Source organism: Patagioenas fasciata, chromosome 5 (genome assembly GCF_037038585.1).
Source record: "Patagioenas fasciata isolate bPatFas1 chromosome 5, bPatFas1.hap1, whole genome shotgun sequence".
Lineage (NCBI taxonomy): Eukaryota > Metazoa > Chordata > Aves > Columbiformes > Columbidae > Patagioenas > Patagioenas fasciata.
Window position 1 is genome coordinate 44,023,800 of NC_092524.1, and position 21,677 is coordinate 44,045,476.

Below are 21,677 nucleotides of genomic sequence, written 5' to 3' on the forward strand. Positions count from 1 at the left end.
AAAAGGCTTCTATATCAGTAGTTGTATTTCAGAGGAGATGCAGTTTGTTTTTTGCTGATCACGCAGAGCAAGCTGAGCTGTTCGTCTTTCCTGTAATGAAGTATCTGGTGTATTTAGTTAAAATGAAATTGATTTAACATGACAACACTTAATGCATAAGTATAATGAGGAATTTAGCTTAGGTATCTTGTAACAAGTAGCTATTAAACTTTCTGAATACACTTGGATTTTGGCACTTTGCACTGTATTTGCTTGGAAACTATTAAAATTGACTATTTATAGTCCGTGGAAGATGGCATTTTATATTCATAACCCAAGACCTGCGTAACTCGCTCACCACCTTAATCAAGTGGCAAGTGCTAAAATGTACACTCATTCTGAAAACCTGTGCTGCCTTTCATCAAGAGGTTCAGTTTGTTCTGGGTGGGAGTTTGGTTTGGTTTTTCTTTGAAGTGGAAAGAAACAAATAGGCTTTGGCTTTTACCAAAAAAAAAAAAGTACTAATACTGTTCCCAGTTTCCTGGAGAAATTCTTCGGTTATTACTGTAGGAAGAGCTACTTTTTTGACCTTTTTTTGAGGACAAGGGCAAGAGGTAGAGAGAGAACACGTTCAATAGACCTCACATTTAATATCTAAAATCTCCAGTGCTTTTATCTGTATCAGGTTTGTTGGAGCCTTTCACTGTTCCTTGTGTTGCAATAGCTAAACAGAACATGCTTTCTTCGGGTGCTGCATATGGCAGCCCTGTCCAGACACCCTTTACAAGTGGCCAAGTGAGCTCTGCTCTAAGGACATTTGGTTGTTCCCGAGGAAGTTTTTTTACAAGGTCCCTCTGGGTCAGGGGCATGGTTACGATTGGAATCCGGACCAAGTACCCCATATTTTACCTTGGGTACCCCAGGGATGCACTGGGGGATGTGTACATGCAGGTAGCACCATTGGTAACTGCCTGGTGTCTGGAAGTACTTAGGTGTTTCTGCAGCATGTGTGCAGCTCAGCTGAGTGGTACATCTGCAGTAAATCAGCATGGGATTTGCAGTCTTAAGATTTAATCAAAAGCCCAACATGTATTCAGTAAGCCTGATGTTTCCTGGAAATGCCAGCCTAACTGCACATCCATGGCATTCTGTATGCTTCTGTTTCTCTGGATGGAAAACTCTGATCTTGAAGCAACAGACGTAGCTTCCGACATTTAAGAATAATTTATGTTGTTGATGTGTGTTTGTGGTTTTTATTCTTATATTATTTTTTCTGGAACTGCCGGACTGGAAATTCAAAAAGTGATGAGCTGACTCCTGTTTCAGTATGCTGGCTCCTATAGATCTCGTATCTAGAAATCTAACTTTCCCAGATGTTGTATGAAGAATTTGAATGCTGAAACTGGGCTGAGAGATTCACTAGCAGGGAGAGGACCTGAAGGTAGGTGCAGTGCTGAATGCAATGTTGAAGAAATTCCAGCTCCAGAATAAAGATTGGAGGCATAAATGGAATGAAGTGATGAAGACTACGTCAAACAGTAGCATTTAAAGAAGAAAGATAAAATGAGCAACGCTATTAGCCCTGGTTACCCTGGGCATTGACAACTTCTGATAGGAAAAAATACTATGTGATTTTGTAAGTAAGGATTACTTCACTTGGCAGTGGATTTAAAAAAAAGAAAAAAAGACTTTGTAGACAAACTTTGTATTTGGTATTTCCAAGCTTTAAAAGTGTCAGTATTACCGTTCCAGTACAGTTTGGGTGTATGAGACAATATAAATGTGTAGGACTCGGGTCACTTCGTAATTCTCCTAAACCATTGCTTTCGGGTGTTTTAACTCCAGACATGACTTACTGTAAGATTAGACTTGCTAGATTTTTTTTTTTTTTAAGATGTTGGTTATATTTTTGAAGATAGCAATTTCTTTGAACAACAGGAAAATACAGAAAGGACGGAGTGTTTGAGAGGTGGTTAGCAGCAGTAGAACCTGTGTGTGTATATGTATATATATATTTTTTTTTTTTCAGCATGTCAGTTCATTAGGAAAATCTTCAGACGTCACCATTGTCTCCATGAACAGCAACAAGCTGGAATAGAGTCAGAATAGTTTGGGTTGGAAGGGACCTTCAAAGTTTATCTAGTTCAGACCCCCTGCAATGAGCAGGGACATCTTCAACCAGATCAGATTGCTCAGACCCCCATCCAGCCTGGCCTTGAATGTTTCCAGGGATGGGGCATCTGCCACCTTTCTAGATGACCTGTGCCAGTGTTTTACCGTCTTCATTGATCTCCACCAAAAGGCCCAATATGCCACCTACTGAAGCACCATCCCACTGCTTCAGTTTCCTCTTCATGTGAAGCAAAGGTACCTGCCACAACCTCCCCCCTTCTCCCCACTAAACTACACAAATGGCAAGAAGCTGCATTGTTTCTCTGAAGAGGGCAACATGAGCAGATCCTCCTTTTTCTAGAAGCAAAATAAATCTGAATCAGTTGTCCCGAGTAGGGGTATGGATCTGCCTTCCCTGCAGGTGGCCGTGGGGTGGGTGGTGGGGCTGCCCTTGGTCCCGTTGCTGGAGCAGACCCGCGGAGCCAGCAGCCCGCAGGTGGCAGTGCGTCTGTGCTGGAGTTACTCAACAGCACTTACAGAATTTTCTGTCTAGATCCTGTTAGACTTTTTACTCGGTTTCTGTTACACTGTACTACAACTGGTTTTAATCCTAATGCGTGCTAATTACGGCATATTTGGAAAGAACAGATAGTACCCGGAGTTCTAAAGAAGGATTATCTTTTGCTACTGTATCGTGAAAGAAAATTGCTGTGTAAAGGCTTAGGAAGGAACAAATGGATTAGATGCTTTCTAGTTGCTATAGAAACAAAATATGTAATTAAACAAAATGAAATATATTACGACTCTTACACTGATGAAAGTACTTAAGAAAGGTTGGACAATGAATAAGTGTTTTATATTGCAACACCAAACCAAGAAATAAATAGAGGATTCAGGTTTATTTTTCTAATGCGATTTTCACCTACTGCATTTTTTTGTGCTTGGTTAACTAAAACCAAAAATGTTTTGTTTCCTGAGGTGAATCTATAAAAAGTGATGTCAAAAATAATAAGCAATAAGTGAGGATTTGCATCAATACTGTTGCAAATTAATAACATTAGTATTACGTGATAATAATGATGATACAATGAAATGAATACAAATCATAAGCACATGCTTTTTCGGAAGAAAACAAAATTACTTGCTGAGTATGAACTGTTTAATTACACTTGCTTTAAAATAACTTCCAACAGATCACTTCAGTGCTTCTTATTCTATAAGAGTATATTAACAGTTTCATACCCTTGTTCTACAGCTAGCAAAGGCAATTTCATGACGAAAAATGTTTGTCAAAAGGACTTTCCTTTAATCGGAGATTAAGTGCTGCGGGTGTGGGGTGCATTTCAAATGAGCTGGTAGTTAGTGCCAGCTGCCAGGAGAGGGCACTTTGAGGTTTCTCATGAAATGCTGTTTACTGTTAAACCTAACTCGTTCTCAGAATTTTCTTTTTCTTTCTTGTCTCATAAAATCTCACCGTTTAAAGTTAAGAAATCTAGTAGTGATTGTTAATTCTCTTTGTTAGCTTGACTTTGAAGGTGACCACATTCTGCTCTCTTTAAATTGAGGGGGCACATTTCCATGGAAGGATCCCTTATTTAGCACGTCTTGATGTGTGGCCATGGGAGGTGGATGGAAATTGGTTACCTTTGTATTTACACCCATACCCTACTCCCGTGCAAGAAAAAAAAAAATATATATATACATATAAATATATATATATATATAGAGAGAGAGAGAGAGAAAGACTGATGGTTGATGATGTGATGTTCTATATTGGTCAGAGTGAAGGGAAGGAAGACTGAAATTCTGCATTCACTATGTATGATTTTGAGTTTAGGTGATTATGACAAAACATGGCTAAAATGTCAGACAATGTTTACCTTGAAAGTACTTTGTGGTACATCTGCACTTGCTTGCCAAGCATCTACGTGGAATGAATCTGTTTTATCCTTTCTCACAATCCTGATGAGCTCACTGCCTGCCCTAGTTTAGCATCCCTGTTCCCAGGGCTGCACACCTCCAGGAGGAAAGAAGACATCCATAGATTAGGATACTTGCCTCTGCTAAGATTTCTGAAGGTAAAATTTTGCTTTTTTGCACCAGGCAAAGTTGCCTGGAGTCTTTCATAGCTACAAAGTAAGGCTACTGTAGCTCCTAAACTGTTGTGTGTGTTTGTTTTTGGTTTGTTTCTTTGTTTTTTAATACTTTCAGAGTTTTTAATATAATAATGAATACATTAAATAACCATACATTTTACAATCAAGACCCAAAATTTCACTGAACTGGAAAAATCAATACTATCATTGCAACCTAAAATATAAAAAATCCCCGTGAACTTTACAGAGATGTTTAAAAGTGAGGGGAGAGACACCTAAAATGGGGTGGAGATGACCCAGAAAAGCACTTGGACAGGTATGTTTTACATGTGTTTTAATAAAAACTTTGGTTAATTAAGAAACAAGTTCCTGGTTTGCAGTATTATGGAAGCTTCTTTATAGGTATTTGAAGACTGTAGTGAAAACACGTTTCATTCTACTGTCTGTAGAATTTACCTCTATGTCTAATAAAACATTTCAAACTTTTTTTTTCTTTTCCCCTGAACATAAAGGGGATTTTCAACTCTCCTCTTTTGTGTGCTGTCCATATTTGTCTTCTATGGAAGATGGTGACATTTTCCTGAGAAATAAGACCTGTAAACCAAAAAATACTAAAATGAGACTGTCACTAAGGTATCATGAAACCTTTGCTTAGATTGTGGAGCTGAGAGAGTTGCATCTCCAGAGATCCTTGTCATTCATCAAGGGGTGAGATGAGAGCATTGTGGGGCATACATGCCAGCTAAATATATTAGGTCCACTGAGAACAATGGAACAAGACAACTGGAGTTGTAAAACTCACTAAAACAATCAGTAAAAAGATCTTACTGGATGTCTGCATCCTCTGTTCTGCTGTGAGTCTCTAGTAATAGATTGCTTGTCCTGTCTCTTTGCTTGGCTGCTTTGGCATACTTGCCTTAAGACTTCATAAGAAATTCCTGCAAATTCCTTGATACCTGCTTTCAGAATCCCATCTCTTCTATCGGAGTTACTTCAAATGCTTATGGTGAATTGCCTGGTGGCCACTGCTTTGTCTCTGCAGTAAGACTGCAGTGCCCTGGGCTAATACAGCCACCCTGCTCACAGGTAAGGAGAAATACTTCACCACAAGCAATGTGTTTAAGTGTTATCACTAGAAATCTTGTATTATCTCACAGTAATGCAAAATTGTCACCATTTACGTCTCCTCTTAAATTGTTAACAAGGTGTTCCTATACATATACATATACACATATACACATACATATACCCTTGTATGCACCGGTGTGCATTCAGGATCTGTAAAATATCGAATTCCTGATTTTGTGTGGCTAGTATAATATTACACCCTTGTTCTTATATTTACTAATGTTATTACAAATTACTTGACCCTTAAACCATCTACAACTTCCTAAAGGCTGAAACAATTCACTGTTTTCTTGATCCCTGACTTTCTCTTAGCCAACCCAATGATTTCTAACCCTTCTTATTGAATCATAGAATAGTTTGGGTTTGAAGAGACCTTCAAAGGTCATCTAGTCTAAGCCCCCTGCAATGAGCAGAGACATCTTCAATTTTATATTGGTAAAATGCTTGTAAAAATCATTCTCTTTCAGTTTGCAACTGAGGTCTTGGTTGTTTTGGTGTGAGGTCACAGTTAAAATACTGTAGTCGGGGTATTTATTTGGTGGCCAATGTGTCGCTCCAAAGGAATGGGTGTAGTTCCTATGACAAGCACAAAACTGTGTGATGACCAGCAGAGCTGCGCCATGGTGGCTGAGAGAGGAAAAAAGAGACTGGGCAAGACTGTGGAGTGTAGGTGTGTGGGCTGAGGAGCCAGCTTTTGTTCTCCACCTGGTCTTGCTCTGAGCAGCAGTGCTGCTGGGCAGCTGCTATAGAAGGTCTCCTCTTCCACTGTCTGGTCTCCATTGTGTGTGTGTGGTTTTGTCCTGGGTTTGGCTGGGGTAGAGGAGGGGATACTGGGAGGGGACACAGCCAGGACGGCTGACCCAAACTGGCCAAAGGGATATTCAATAACATGTGGTGTCATGTGTGAGGGAACTGGCCAGGTGAGGGAACCTCTGCTTTGGAGCAGGCTGGGCGCTAGATTCCAGGCAGTGAACAATTGCACTGTGTATCCTTTACTTTGTATATTATTTTTATTATAGTTATTGTTTATCTCTCCTCTTTTGCTGTCCTGTTAAACTTTTTGTCCAAACCCATGAGTTTTACCATTTTTTTTGATTCTCCTCCCCATCCCACTGGGGCAGGGGAGGGGTGAGTGAACAGCTGAGTGGTACTTGATTGCTGTTTGGGAGAGATGTGCCAGAAATAGAATGCTGGGCTCAGAGAAATCCATGTCAACTGAGCTGGATGCTTTGGGTGGGATGTAATTGGCAAATAAATCATGGTAATCTTCGAGGATAGTGTTTTCAGCCTTTGCAACTCCCAAATAGGAGAAATGCAAACCATCACATCTTTGTGGCAATGGAGTATATCAGGGAGAAAATTTTAAATACACAAAGGATAAGAATAGTTTACCTCTTGCTGACAAACAAATACAGGCCTCTTTCTGGTGCAGAAGAATCGTCTGCTGGGCTGTCTCTAAAATAGCCAAACCTCAGTTGCCACTGGTAAAATACAGACATAGTTTGTTCTTCATATAAGAGATTTATCTACAGAATCATTCCTCTTCTATCAGGCTCTTGACAGTGAGAAATAAGGTTACAGTAAACTGTTTGTGCTTTATTGTTTAAACCTACATTACTGTAAGGTGAAAGCTGTAACTTTGATTTGTGTTTCTTTTTCCCAAGCTTCATTAGAGTAAATATTGAGATAACATGTCAGCATGCCTTTATTTCTAGTCTTACTGAGCCTCAAGACAAGATCAAATGGCTGTTGAATGTTTTAGTTCTAAATGCTCAGTACACAACTCTCAGATATACACTCAAAAGAAGACAATCATGTCATAACCACCATTTGGAGAAAAATAAAGGACAGCCTTTAAGAAGAGTGAGGGTTGGAAAGGTATATGTTTTCAGATTCCATCAAAAGAATAGAAGATGTGACAAAGAGTATGAAAGTTAGATCTTTTAAGGAGCTATATAGTACTTCTTATATGTATTCTTAAATATCAAGACCACAGGATATTAGAGGAGAACCTATTTCTTTGACTGAAATAAGCTGGGATGCTCACACTGACTCCATCATGAAATGAGGAGGGATTTGTACCAGGAAATACAGTGCTAAGTATTAATCAAAGTGAGATTGTGGCTAGATGTGAGAGATAACAAAGTGCCTGGGGCATGTGTCCAGAACCTCAGGGGACCAGCATTGAAGGCCCTGTGCTGTCACAGGTTATTTGGAACCCCTTAGTGGACAGGACCCGGAGCAGCAGTTTTGCAGCTGGATGGGTTCTCAGGCACACCAGGAGATTACAGCACAGCCGCTGCCTCACTGAGTTGCCTGAATACTGATGATGCTCTAGAAATGAGAAATAAGTGCATGCCTGACCCCTGAAACTTCTTATTTTCCTTGTTTGTTAGTTTTGTATTTAATTTGTTTTTCTCCCTAACCCCACATTGCTTGTTTCTTACCTCTGTTGCCAGCCTTCCTGGAAGCTGGAGGCCACCTGCCAAGAACACATGGTGTTGTCTAGTGACAAAAGCAATTGTTTGGCATGCAGAAAACCTACATGGTAGTGGTAAATGTATATTAATAATAGTGTGTGTCCAGTAAGCATCAACAATAACATAGCCAACAAGTTCAACAAGCTGTGACAGTGTCAGTGCCTGAGGTTTGGTGCTGATGACATTCCTCACAGGTCTGGGATGAGCAGCTTCACCTCTTCAGTACCTGTCCAGATGCCATGTGGATGTGTCTGAATCAGGGATGTTGTAGCCACCTGCAGACGGTGCATGTCTGTGTACTTGCTCCCGCTCCAAAATCCCGCAAGGCTTTGCTGCTTGGTTCCTAAATACCACTTGGAATTTGGCTCTTAATCTCTGCATGTGTCCATGCCCACTTGTAAAATAGCAATTCCTCAGTGGGAAGTCATTAGGTTTAATGTGTTTGACACTGGTTTGTCAGATGATTTGGTTGCGAGAGCCCTAGAACTAGCAAAAGTAGCCAGTTATATTACATAGAATGTATTTTGAGCCCAACACAATAAACAAAGTATTTTGGATTTAAGACTATGAAGCGGGATCCAGTTTTTAATCATACAAGGATTGTTTTGCTGGAATGATTATTGGATTGAAGTTCGTAACTTGAGTGAGATGAAGTCTGTGCATGGTATGTAACGGATGACTGACCATTTCAGATTTTTTACCATTTTAACCGCAGGAATCAAGTCACAGATCAGTTTTTTAAATGTATAATTTCTGTTTCAAGAACTCTCTTGTGCTGAACAGCCTAAAACTCAGCACCTGTGGAAGAAATTGTGGGATGCTGTGATAAAATGTCCTGTTAATTGCAAAACATAGTTACTGAATTCTCACATTTGTCCAGGTTCTTTAATGCTCTGATTGTACGGTCTTGTTGCTTGTATGAGTGGGGTATTCATTCTGTAAATAGAAAGCAAAGGAAAGCTTTTTGGGCTGAAATGCCTTTTTTTTCTTTTTTTTCTTCTTTTTTTTTTTTTTTTAATTCTTTCTTCCAGTGTTCCCATTTTAAATAGCCTGAGATGCATATAAATATTCCTAATGATTAGGCAGTAGTCAGCCAATTCCAACTTGCCTACAAATGAACCATTTTTAATCAGGCTTCATCTGAATTGGGCTCCATCATAAAAATTTCATGCACAACTCAGAGAAAGCTGTTCCTCATTTTAAGTGATGCTCTTTCTTTGTGGGCTTTTGTTTGTTTGTTTTGTTTTTCTCCCTCCCCAACTCCAGGGTATAAATAGCCCAGTATTGTTTGGAATAATATAGAATAAAAATGTTTTCCTGGCTATGTAGGATTGCTTTATTATGTAAGTTGCCTTATTATTGTACTTTGTAATACAAGAAAGATGTTTGTTACAAAAGACTAACCATACCCCACTCATATTTTATTTTATGAATGAGGACAAGGGTTATCTCCTGATACCTAATATCAGGCTGATATAATTATCTCAAATTTTAATTCTGGAAACGTACCTAACCAGACCGTTGTTAGGGATCACATTTGGTGATAATAATTTGGAAAAATTTTCAGCATCACCAGTTTCCCTCCCTTGGATGGAGCAATTCCAGCATGGGTGGGCAACCACTTTCCTGGCCCTGAGGTTACAACCCCACATCCCAGACTGGGCAGCAGAAGCAGTCCCAGTGCTTTAAACACAAGAGGAAGAAGATGATGTAGCTTGTGGAAGAAGAGCAAGAATGACCTTAAACCTCAACCTTCAGATTTCCTCTGCCATCCTCCATAACGAACAGCAGCGTAAGTTGTTCTCTCCCACCCACAAGTTCTCACACACTGTGTAGCAAAAGCGCTTTCTCTGAAACCTCTCGCTGCCTTGTCAGACATAATTAGAGCTGATGAAGTTCAGAAGTTGCTACAGTGAAAGAAGTGATGGGCAAACAGGTGATATAGTTGAATAAGTTTCACTTCCTTAGAAAACTAAGCTAGGTATGTGTATTTAATATGAAAAGTAGTGAGCAAGTAAATCAAAGCCAGGGATATGGTTTTCTTTTGCAGTTTTGTTCATAACTTTTATAATGCTTTGTATGTAACTGTAAATTTAATCAAGAATACTCATACTGCTGCCTGCTGTCCATATTTGTTTTCTTGGCATCCTGTGGCATGAAAGTTACCACCGAATAAGTAATTTATTTTCTAAACTGCTATGAAGTAATCTAATATAATAGCCTAAAGAGTATTATTGACATATTTTAGAGTTTGCTACGCATATTAGCATGTTTAGGAATTTAATTTTTATGGTTGGTGCAACAAGTTTAAATAAGTGTAATAGATGTTGATTTCCTTTGGGTGATTTTTTTCAGTGCCCTGAGGAATTCTTCAGTAAAGCAGAAAAATAAACAGATTTAGGGATTTGCAGCTCAGCCGAGCAGCACGGCCTTGCTTCCTGCATCAGGAACGCCGGCAGGTGTGCACTGGGGCTCTGGTGATCCCAGCCAGGAGAAAGCTGTGCACCAGCATGTCACAGCTAACCTGAGAAGCTGCAGGCCTGTGCTGTGCTTATTTGGCAGCTCACATATTGTGTTTATAGCTCTGCTTGCAGGCCTGTGCTGAACTGCACGTACGCCTTGGCCACGGGATAAATGTTGCCAGTGAACTGCAATGGTGGGGCCTGCAGGCAGCTCCCATTTGGTACCAGTGATTACACCACCCGCATGTCCTCGTCTTCATATGAAAATGTGTCAATAAGTTCTGTGAACAGCCTTTGACCTTTTTGTTTGACAGTATAAATGAGCAGAATTGTTTTAAGAAATTTCTATAAAAGCTTAAAAGCCCAAAACGGGGTAGGGAACCACACAGCATGCTGTGCACTGATTGGAGACCCATCTGGTGCCGTGCAGTGCAGGATACCCAGCATCTGAAGAGATGTAAAATCATCTATGATATCCTCTGCTTTTTTATAGTATTAGCTCCACTAAATGACATTTTAAGTGATACTTCAGAGAGTCTGAGAGCCTTTCTTATTGGGACTATAACAAGCCAGGACTTCATGGTGCAGAGCAATGGCACGCTATTTTGAGGGAGAAATGTGAAACCAAATGACACTGATCTGTGTCGCTGGTATGACTTACAGAGGGTAAATGTGCAGAGAAAAGAAGACTACTACCCTCTTTGCTCTGAATGCCTGCTATTAAATTCCAGATGTTTACCTTCTATTTTTTTTATGCCATAGATAAGTCTACTGATGTTGTTTTAGCCCTGTACACATTAGGTACTCTCAAAATAGGAGGCCTGGTCCTGTTCCTTAGAAACCTGTGGATGAGCTTTTACACACCTGAAAGGTCTTACTGACATGGAAGTGGTACTGCAGAGGTATATAATCTGCTTGTGTGGGCATGCCAGTGTTGGAAGATCAGGCTTTTTGTGTTTAGAGAAGAGGGAGAATTACCTGCCATCTGTCCGATCTTATCTTTAGAACTGTAGTGCTAAAGCTACTCTGACTCTGTTATTGATAATATTCCCTCCATGTCGGTACATACAGGTGTGAGCTATAGCATCAGTTGAAATTGCTGTTGACTTTGCATAATATATACTAATAATTTGTCTTTTAAAGTTTTGCATAGGAACCATTTAGGAAAGCTATGGGAATTTTAGTGGTCTGCAATTAAAATATATACATATTTACGAGTTCTACACATACAAACAGAAAATAGGGAGCAATATGACTAGTTAGAAACTGTGCATGAGGTTAACTCTTCTGTGAATTCTGGGCTGGGTATCAGCACCTAGAGGAGCGCGGAGTCCTTCTGGCAGTGTAGTGGCTGAAGAACCCTGATTCCTTCTCTGATTTATTGCTCAGTTAAATCAAATCCTTTTTGCAGTTTACTACTGGGTCTTGAGAATGCTGGGCTTGGTACAGGGAGAGAAATGGGAAATGAACCCTTCAGTGTTTAGTGGCTGCTCAAATGCACCTGAGAGGACAGCCTGAGGCATCCGAGCTTTGCCGTCCTCAGCTCAGGATTTAGGAGAAAGCCCTGAGTGTGTGCTTTTAGAGCTGTATAGTAAGGTGGGTTGAATTCCTCTGCGAGGTTCTTGATTTTGTGGAATAATGGAAGCAGCAACTTCTCTTGAATAAATAAAATTATTGAATTAGAAGTGAAAATATGAATGCAATTGGTGCGTTGGCATTTGTGTATTTTCCTTTTAAAATTATTTATTTTTCAATCTTACTTTGTGTGCAGTGAATATGCACTTTTAGCAGCTGTTATCTGCCATTAGTTTGTTAATGTTCACATACTGTAATCCAGAAACACAAATTTTGTGATTTTTGGAAAAAATGTGTTTGTGGATTTCTGGTATTTTGAGTGTAAATGAATACTTGGCTATTTGGTTAATATAAGAAAATCTGATACTCTCATTGTGTAATTTCTTTGCAGCTGCAGACAATACTGAAAAAATACTTGAGCAGTGAAAGTGTGTGCAATCTCTTTACTGTTATTATACATGAGAGAGAAACATTTACTGGCATTTGTTAGGAAATCTTCAGATGTTCAGCACAGCGTAACAGCCTTGTTTTAAAGGCAGCTTCAAGTGTAGTGCACTGTGAATGGGAGGGAATGCTAATAAAGGCTTTGGTGTGCAAGATTCGCTCCACTACAGCATCATCAGGTATTCCTGGATTGTTATAAAAAGAAACTGTGAATTAACCCTCTCTATTTTTGTCTCAAGTCTAAAAAGCACATTTTGTTTCCAGAACCAAAGCTGAAAAAACCCACCAAATGGAAGTTACCTTTGGGTTTTAGTAAAAGTTGGAGAGGCGACTGTTGGCATGCAGTGATTCTTGTCTATGCAAATTGTTTTATGGCATAGCAGGCTTTTCCTAACAGCAGACAAATGTACTTATCTATTCTCAACAAATGTTTTTGAATGCTAAATTTAAAAATAAAACAAGACAACCCAAATGAAAAAACTACAACAAAACAATCCCTTTTTGGAAGGATATTCAAGCTGCTTCACATATTGGTCTTGGCTCTCCACAGCTCCCAGGTGCCAGCTTCAGCCTGGCTGCCTGGGATCTGAGACTCAGTGTGGCTGTAGGTCTCACCTCAAGTACACTTAAAGAACGTGTGTATCAATGCAGTGCATGAAGGTAAAGCAGAGGAATAAATAATTATAGTGTTTGATGTATATCTCCATTTCCCTTTGCTACTTTTCTGCTTTGAATAATGTATGTCCTAACAGGAGGTTGTTGATGTTGCCAGTTAAAGCCAGTTAAAGTGGCACTTTCTAACTTCCCCATGTGGTGGTGGGGTTTTTTTGTGTGTGATGGGTTATTTTTTTTTGTTTGTTTGATTGGCTGGTTGGTTTGTGTTTTGTTTTGTTGTTTTGTTTTGGTTTTTTTTTTTCCCACTTGGGTTCTCACTGCATGAGACTGTGGCACCTTCCTTCAGCTGAAAAGATTTAACCCTAAGTGCCTCGGGATTCGAAAAATGAGTTCTAGGCACTGAGGCATTATTGAAAATTTTCTGCCCTGAAATCACTGGATATTTACGAGAATGAAGTTATTAAAGCATGAAAGATGTTTGTAGTCATATACTAGTTTGCATTATGCTGTTGTTGATCTCTCCTTTATTTTTCTCTTGGTTAGTTGGTTCAATCATTTTTTAAAAATTATTTTTTCAATGATTAATAAAAAAGTACACAATGACAAAGAAAAGGTATTCACAGGTAATAATTAACTTAAAACCAATGGTTTAAAGTTCTAAAAATAACACATTAATATAGAGAGAGCGTGGGCGTGTGTGCACACACACAGACAATGGCATTATTGCCTTTTTCATTTATGCTTCTCTTGTTCCAGAAAACCAAACATTATGTATGTTAAATCTAGAGAGACAATTGTTCATGGTCCTTGTGCCTCAGAGTAGTTGTAGATAATACTAGAAACGGTGATGACTTATCCTAAAATATCTGTTACAACTCTGCTGAACTAAAACTGCAGTCTAGTTGAAACTATCTCATCCAGTGATCTTTTAATTTGTGCATTTGATAGTCGTGCAGTGGGCTTGTGATGTTATATCAGTTAAAATGCTTCTCAAAACCAAGTCTTGAGAGGGTAAAGGTGCAGTATTACATGTTGTGTTAATCTTCATGAGATTTCCTGAAAACCCTAAAATCGTAACCTACAGCAATTTCTCCTTTTTCTGTTTATCTCTTCTGAGGATGGAACAAGGTATTTTGCTAGAAAGTGTTTTTTGTTTGTTTAGTTGATTGTTTTTTAAGTCTTTGATATGCCGGAATTAAAAGTAAAGCTGCTAAAAGGTAAAATAAAATGAAAATTGTTTTCTTACTTACATGCCTTCGTAAGAAATCCTTACCAAATACATTTCTGTGTTTTCAGGGTCATGTTGGTCTCTAGTTTTCTCATGCAATTTACACAGAAAATGAATATATGGTAATTATATAAGTAACTATTAAATCCAAGGATTTCTGTTATTCTGAGAAGAAAGGACTGCAGAAGCCTTACAGAAAAGAAGGAACACAAGTGTTGAGTATTCTTGTTCTCCCATTCTGATTTAGGTCCTGCACTGTTATTTATGAATGACTTCTCTCTGATGAGATTGGAAATGTAAACCAAGTCTTACTGATACAATGAAGATTAAAAAGTACAAGTGCAAACATTAACTAAAATCTTCCAGTCTGAGTAACTGACTGTATATCACAGAAAAGTATTTTAAAATATTTTATATGGCTGTTAAGACGGTTTTATGGGCAAGAGCTTCAGTCACTAAACAAAAATCTAGTTTGTGTTTCCAATTTTTTTTTCCCAGGCTGCAGTGTGGGAAGTTGAAGATTTGCTCCATGTGGGCAAAACTAAAAACTTTTGCAGTATTCATCATTGCAAGACAGAGGGAACACTTTGTATTTGTTAGCAAAACTGAGGGCCTAATGTAGAACATGTATAATCTTCTAGATCCAACTGCTACAAAAATGAAAGCCTCAAGTGTTTTTAGCCGAGTAGGCATTTTCTGCTTCAAAATACTTTATAAACTCAGGTTCACATTTTGTAGAAGAGAGGCCAAAAATAATGATATGGCAAATCCATATTAGGGAAGCACAAGTCTAGCAATGTAGCATAATTTACACAAGATTGCAACGCACCCACATGTATGTGTATTTATACACACATGTAAACATACTTGTATATACAAATATATACAGAGCAAGACTGCAAACCTTCTGCATGACATCAAATGTGTGAAACTGACCCCCTAAACTGCTCATCTGCTCAGATCTACCACAGTTCAGAAATAATCTTAGTTCAAGAAATGGAGTATCTTTTCTGCAACTGCACGGTAGTTTAGTATATTATTATATAATCTATTTTATAAGCAGAGTTACTTGGTCCAGGATGTGTTTGTCTATAGGAGCACAAGTTTGGATGCTTCTTGGTGACCTCCTAGCAAAAGCTGAGGTTGCTTCCCACGGGTACCTTCTGCTGTTTTGGCTGCACAGTGCCACAGGTGTGCATCTGCTTGTATCCCGAGCATGTGTCACCCTGCAGTCGGATGCTTCTGTCCCCCTCCACATCCCCTTCTCAGGTCTGTGTCAGTCTCCTGGTCAGTCAGACAGGCCTTTGCTTTGACACAGGACCCCACCTTGAAATGCTGAGTTTCATGCTGCTGTCTGAATTTGGCACAGATGTGCTAGTGGATGCTGTGACAGATGTGGAAGGGCATGGTGTCTGCCTCCAAGTGGCAGTGGAGCTCTGCCCTGGCTAATGCCTGTGGCAGGAGTACAGGAGCCTGCTGGCGGCACACCGCTCCCAGCCAAATCCAGGCTAAATGTACCATTGTTGTACCAGGCTCCTTGTGCCACAGTGAACATACTGCTCGTAAATGGCAGGTGTGGGTGGAGGAGGTGACCCTGAGCCAGACACAGCTGTAGCAATCCTTCCCTGGCTCTGGACTCGCAGGGCAAGGATCGGGCTATGAGAGGGACTGCTAAATGACAACTAGCAATACAATGTGGTGAGGGATGTTTAGGTATGTCGTGATGATCTCACTTTTTTTTTTTCTTTTTTACTTTAAGGCAGTTTTGACACAGCCTGTACTCCCTCCTTTACCTTGCCGACACAAGCTCAACATATAGCTTTTATACGGCAATATTGGAAATGTGCTCATCATCTGTTTGCAGCAAACCGCATATCCCACTCATGGGTGCAGCAGACCAACACATCACAGAACAAAACCACACACCTAACACTTCATTGATAATTTATAGCTTAGAATAGCAGTCTGTGACAATTTCATATTGGAAAATATGAAGAAAGAAAATACCATAATTGTTATGCTATAATAGATGCAATGCACATTTAAAAAAATAATAATTTTTAACCACTGTGATATTAACAGATACTTTTTAGAAGATTAACAGATGCCTGTTTAGAAAAGAACATTCTTTCTCTGAATAAGATCTGTAAACAGATGGAATGATGACAAATGTAATGAGCTACTGAGTAGCAGCACTTTCCTTTTTATTAGATAAGGATTATTCTTACTGAAAAAAGGAGTCAAATGTTGCAAACTTGTCTATATATATATATTTTAAAAATATACTTGTATTTTTAGACTAAATAATAAAATGTCCTGTCTGTCTGATCCTGCTTTTTAACATCAGATTTTGAAGATATCCATTGTTGTTTCAGGAAGGTGAATCCTGAAGGTGACAGCGTGTGGAAATTCTTCTTGTTTTCCAGGAGGCAAGAAATGAACTCTGGGCTTTGCCCTTGCCCAGGGACTGAATGCTGAGGAGCAAGACAATGTGGAACCCAAATGTCCAATTGCTTCTTGGAGTTGAAGTAGGAAACCAGAAAAGCTGCCAGGGCTGGAAATGAGACTTCTTCACAAAGCAATGAGTCTTTTCTTTGACTTGTGTTACAGGAACATTTTCTATTTGCTTTCTCTTCACAAAAGCGATACATCATTGTTTTTATTATAGCTGTATGGTCTAAAGCTTTGAGCAGAATTATTTACTTACAGAAAAATCATCTTTGTTTGTTATATGAGCTGATACATTTGTTTATAGTTAACATGTCTCTCATATTAAGTTGCTATGAGCTTACAAAATTAAATGCAGTACAATTCATATATAATAGAGCTCTTGCAATATACTACACCTACTATAATATGATAAGATTTAAGAAATATATTTAAATCAACTGATTCTAGAACTCTGGTAATATTTCAAAGAGACACATACATTATAAAGCTCTGTATGGTTGATTTCTCTTAATCTTACATACATGCTTTTCCTTTTTCTACCTGTTTCATTTTAATAGTCAGTGCAGGTGCTGTTGCTCAGCTGCAAAACACTTGAAAAAGTTGTGTGACACAGGTATTCTCCCGAATTACTTCTGCTATGTTTTGTTTATCGGCTGGTCTATTTTCGTTTGAATTTTCATTGCAGATTTGTATTACAATAGTTGCATTTTTCTGTGAGGGACAGCTAATGTACTAAACAGTCAAACCCACAGCAGTAATTAGTCTGGGAGAGATCAAAAGTTGTTCTTCTAAACCCCAACAATTTGGTGGGGGTGAACAAAAAGCAAGTCTTCCTTCTGCCTTGGTCTCCAATTAATTTTTGCTCTCGTTTGCTGCAGAACAGCTGCTTTCCTGTCAATCCAGTGCACTGCTTGAAAAAAATCCATTTGAATGTCACAAATATGATCTCGGTGGACTTTGCAAGGACAGCTACTCTTTAACGTAGCCCTTGTCTTCTGTGAGGGACTCACAGGAAGGAGAAATTCCTTGAGCAATGGTCTCTCCAATACCCATCAGAACACATCACAGGAGAAAAGTGTATCTGAAGCCAGCATCACATGCCGAGATTTTAGTCTGATTCTTTGCTGAGTGGTAGACACAAACCATGTGTGATATAAAGGGGGAAAAAAAAAAGAGTGAATGACAGTCAAATACTCTGATGAGAAGCTGCAGAGTCAGAATGGTAGTATTAACAGCCTACCATTAGTATTGTCAGCAGAGATATTTCTTCCTTAATGCACCCTGCTGAGCTAGATGATCTCTTGAAATCTATTTCAACCAGCATTGTTATGATTTCGAGACAATATCACAGTATTTTGGCTAGTACTCAAAGCCCTGTTCTCTTCCCTTTCTCTGCCCTGTGCTGTCAAGTGGCTAAGGCACTTTTGTTTGATTCAAGTTTCTTGCTCTTAAATTGGAGGCTACTGCTGCACTCTGCAAGAAGAGAGAAGATGTGAGCGCATCTGCGTTCCTGACTGGCACGAGTGAAGAGTGAGGTGACCGCAAAGGAGATCCTCACTGAGCAAGGGGGAAAAGGTAACACAACCATCAGTCCTCACCATACTGAGCACTACAGGAGGAAATGATGGAGGAATTTTGCACGTTGGAGGGGAAGATAGCATAGAAGTTGCAGAATGCCTTAGGACAGAGTGGAATAAAAAGAGCACCATACTGCAAAAAGCATGCCATGGCCATAGTGTCACCTTCCCTTTACTGTTTGTCTCTCTGGCCACCTGGTGAAGGACATTTTGGTAGCCCCTTGCATGGGAGTGGGAGAAAGAAGGTGGGGAGGACCTCTTTTCAGGTTTCGTCACGGGTGTCTGCTACTACATGTTGCTCTGAATTTTGATCCCCATGGAGTTCTCCCATTCTCTGATTCTATGTGAACAGTTGGTAGATTATAGCAGCAGTGAAAAGTTCTCCCTTTGCCTGGCTAGGAACTGGGCCAGTGGTTGACCAAACTGAGGTGAACCGGCAGTGCTTGCCTTCTTCTAGCACTGGTGGAAGAACTGTGATTTTCACTTCTAGGCTTAATTCTTGCAGGACAGAGTAGCTGGAGTCAAATACTTCCGTCTATAATAGTTCACACTGGAATTATATCCTGAAAATACTAACAGTTCTCAGTTACCTAAATACATGGAAAAACCCCTGTGATCATCACATCTTTCTCACAGGGATTTATGACCATTTAGAAGGGTGCACATTTTCCTATGTGTTGTTTGTGAATGATAGAAATCCAGATAAATTTTTCCTAAAGTTATCCATACGCATTCTTTTGCAACAGGTTTTTTGTTGTTGTTGTTGATGTCTTTGTGTTACACAATGGGCAAGAATGTGCTCAGCCCTGATTTGACTGGAAAGCTGTCCTGATCTGTGCTGATGGGACAGCTGCATCTCCCTCTCAGTCTGCAGCACAGCCGTATCCCGCAATGCCAGAAACTTCTGTGCTCCAGACACTGTAAAGTTGGAGACAATTGGTTTACAGTGTGTACAGTGTGGTATGGGGTTTGTTTGTTTGTTTTCCCCCCATTTAGTGTAACCATAGTAGTGAACAAAGATGATTGTGTTGTCAAATGCTGGGACGGGGTTATTGTCTCATTCAGCACCCATAACAGGTGGGCTAACTGTGAATCCTTACAGCATGCTGACTGCCTGCAAGTGCAGCTGGATGGAAGTGTTCTCTGTCACGGCGAATGTTCTAATGTGGGTTGTTTTAGTGGTGATGGATAGCAGTTTTCATCTTCAACATCTGAGCAAGCTCTTTCAGCTTAATTTTTAAATTATCAGACAATTGTAAGGACGTTTAATTCAGGTAGCCATAATGCAACTTTCTTCATGTGATATGAAAGCTTTTAAAAACACACCTTTAAAAAGAATTCCATTTGCATTAAAGAGAGAGAACCTTTTCTCTTACTGCTTTTGTTCTCACCCCCTTTGAAGTGACAGTGTCTGAGATCTATGTAAAGCTCAAGTGCTGTGTATGATTATAGGAATGACATGATATTAAGTGGCTGACCTACCTATTATAGAATTTGTAAGGCACAGAACTTTTTATTACACAGTGATAAATATCACATTATGGAGAACTGAAGCTGCTACTTCCCATTTGTAATGGAGCAGTTTTTAAGACAGCTGTAATATTTTAAATACAGATATCCTTTACTTTTTCTTTAGAATAGAAACATATCTTGATCTTTTTTCCCCCCCATCTCTTCACAGTACCAACAAGCATTTCAGAAAATGATCCTGTTCAATATTTGGGTATATTAAAAAGTGTAAGAAAAAATGTTTTAGCAAAAGTCTGCTGTAATTAAATGAATTATTCCTATCAATTTAAACAGGCAGGTATGTTAAACACGTTTGTAGAGATAAGACCTTCCATGTATGACCTCCCAGTCTCATTGTATGTTCTGTGACCAGGCAACCTCGTGAGAGCACCTGAATGAAACAGGAGGAATGATCAGCATTGTAAATCCTAACATTTTGAAAAGCAAGTAAGAGCTGTTAGTTTTGACTCTTAGGAAGCATAGGAAAAAAAAAAAAATCTGAATATAAATGATATCCTATAAAACACTTTGGTGTGTCCTTTAAGACCAAGAGTTGTGTGAAAAGAGCCCTTGTGCCAGGTGGGTGCCAAAGCCACCGCTCATTTCTCTGTGACAGGCAGCCGGTTCCTCACTCTGCCAGCCCTGCGTGGCAGCAGCGCCAAAGAGCCCTTTCTAGAAATGGAGAACTGGAGATGTGGAAGGAGCAGGCCAGCTGTGAAATTATTGTGTTTTCTGTTTTTGCGCATGTCTATAAAGACATTGAAGACTAAGTTGTACAAAACAGCAGGAGTTTCTTTCCCACTTCACGTTTTGAAGTTCCACAGAGAGCAGCTGAGCCTCTATGGTTGTCGCAAACAGAGTAAAAGAAGGGGGAAATAATGAAAAGCAGGTGACCCTGTGTTAACTAAAACCAGTTTTTCTTGGGGCAAGTTAGTTTGAAAAAAATTTTAAAGGAGAAATCAGTTTCTCCTGGTGCCATTCTGGTAGAATCTTTTAGGATATCCCGTTGAAATTGTATAGCAGCATTTAGGTTTAAAACATGAGAAAAAATCCCATCATTTTGTTCTTTCCAAACTGCAAATCTCCGAACAGTTTCAATTGCAGTGAAAACTATTACAAAAAGCATAATGAAGATGAAAGCAGCTTAAAGGCTTCCTCAAGTCTGCAAGTTAAACCTCTTCTTAGACAAAATTTCTGTTAAATTTTCTGACACTTTTGTATGCTGGATGTGAAGTGGAATACAAATAGTAACAGTAACCAATTAGGTACTAGGGAAAATATTTGATCAGGATATCCTTTGAATTTTCTTCCATCTTTCAAACGCTTAGAAAAAGAAAACAAACATACATAAAGTTTCATGGAAAGGATAATGAAAAACCTGATGTAAATGGACAGTTATCTGTAAAGACTTCATTTGTGTCTTTCAGTCATTTCTCTGCATCTTTATAGGATTTAAAGCAAAACATTGGTGGAGCTGTCCTATTGCTTTTAATAAATAATTGTGTATATCACAGCCAGGTTCATTTAATGGTTATTTGAAAATGTTATCACATTGTATCACTTTTTTTGTTACCAGCCTGAATTTGGACTAGCTGAACTATGCATGAGTGAAGAACCCATTGATAAATAACGGAAATAATATCCAGACCATGAAACAAACAAGTGAACTAAAATCTTAGTTCAGTGTTTGTGCTGGCATAATGAATTCTGTATTTTCAGTAATGAATTTTTAAAAAGTTACAGCAGCTTGGAAAAAAAACACTTCTGAGAGTGAATCTATATAGCAGTCCACATGTTTGCAGCAGGAAAAACCCCATTATCTTATTAATCTTAGCCTTCTTTATCAAATCTACTTGTTATTAAAGTGGATTTTCTCTACATTGCAGTGGAGGAATGTTAGATCTGTTGTTTGTGCAGGACTGAATATTACCTAGTTCCTGTTTCAGGCCCACAATTTCTCTCCTGTCTATATAAAGTGTCCCCTGCTGGTAAGCAAGGGATTCAAACAGCAGCCAAAGTCC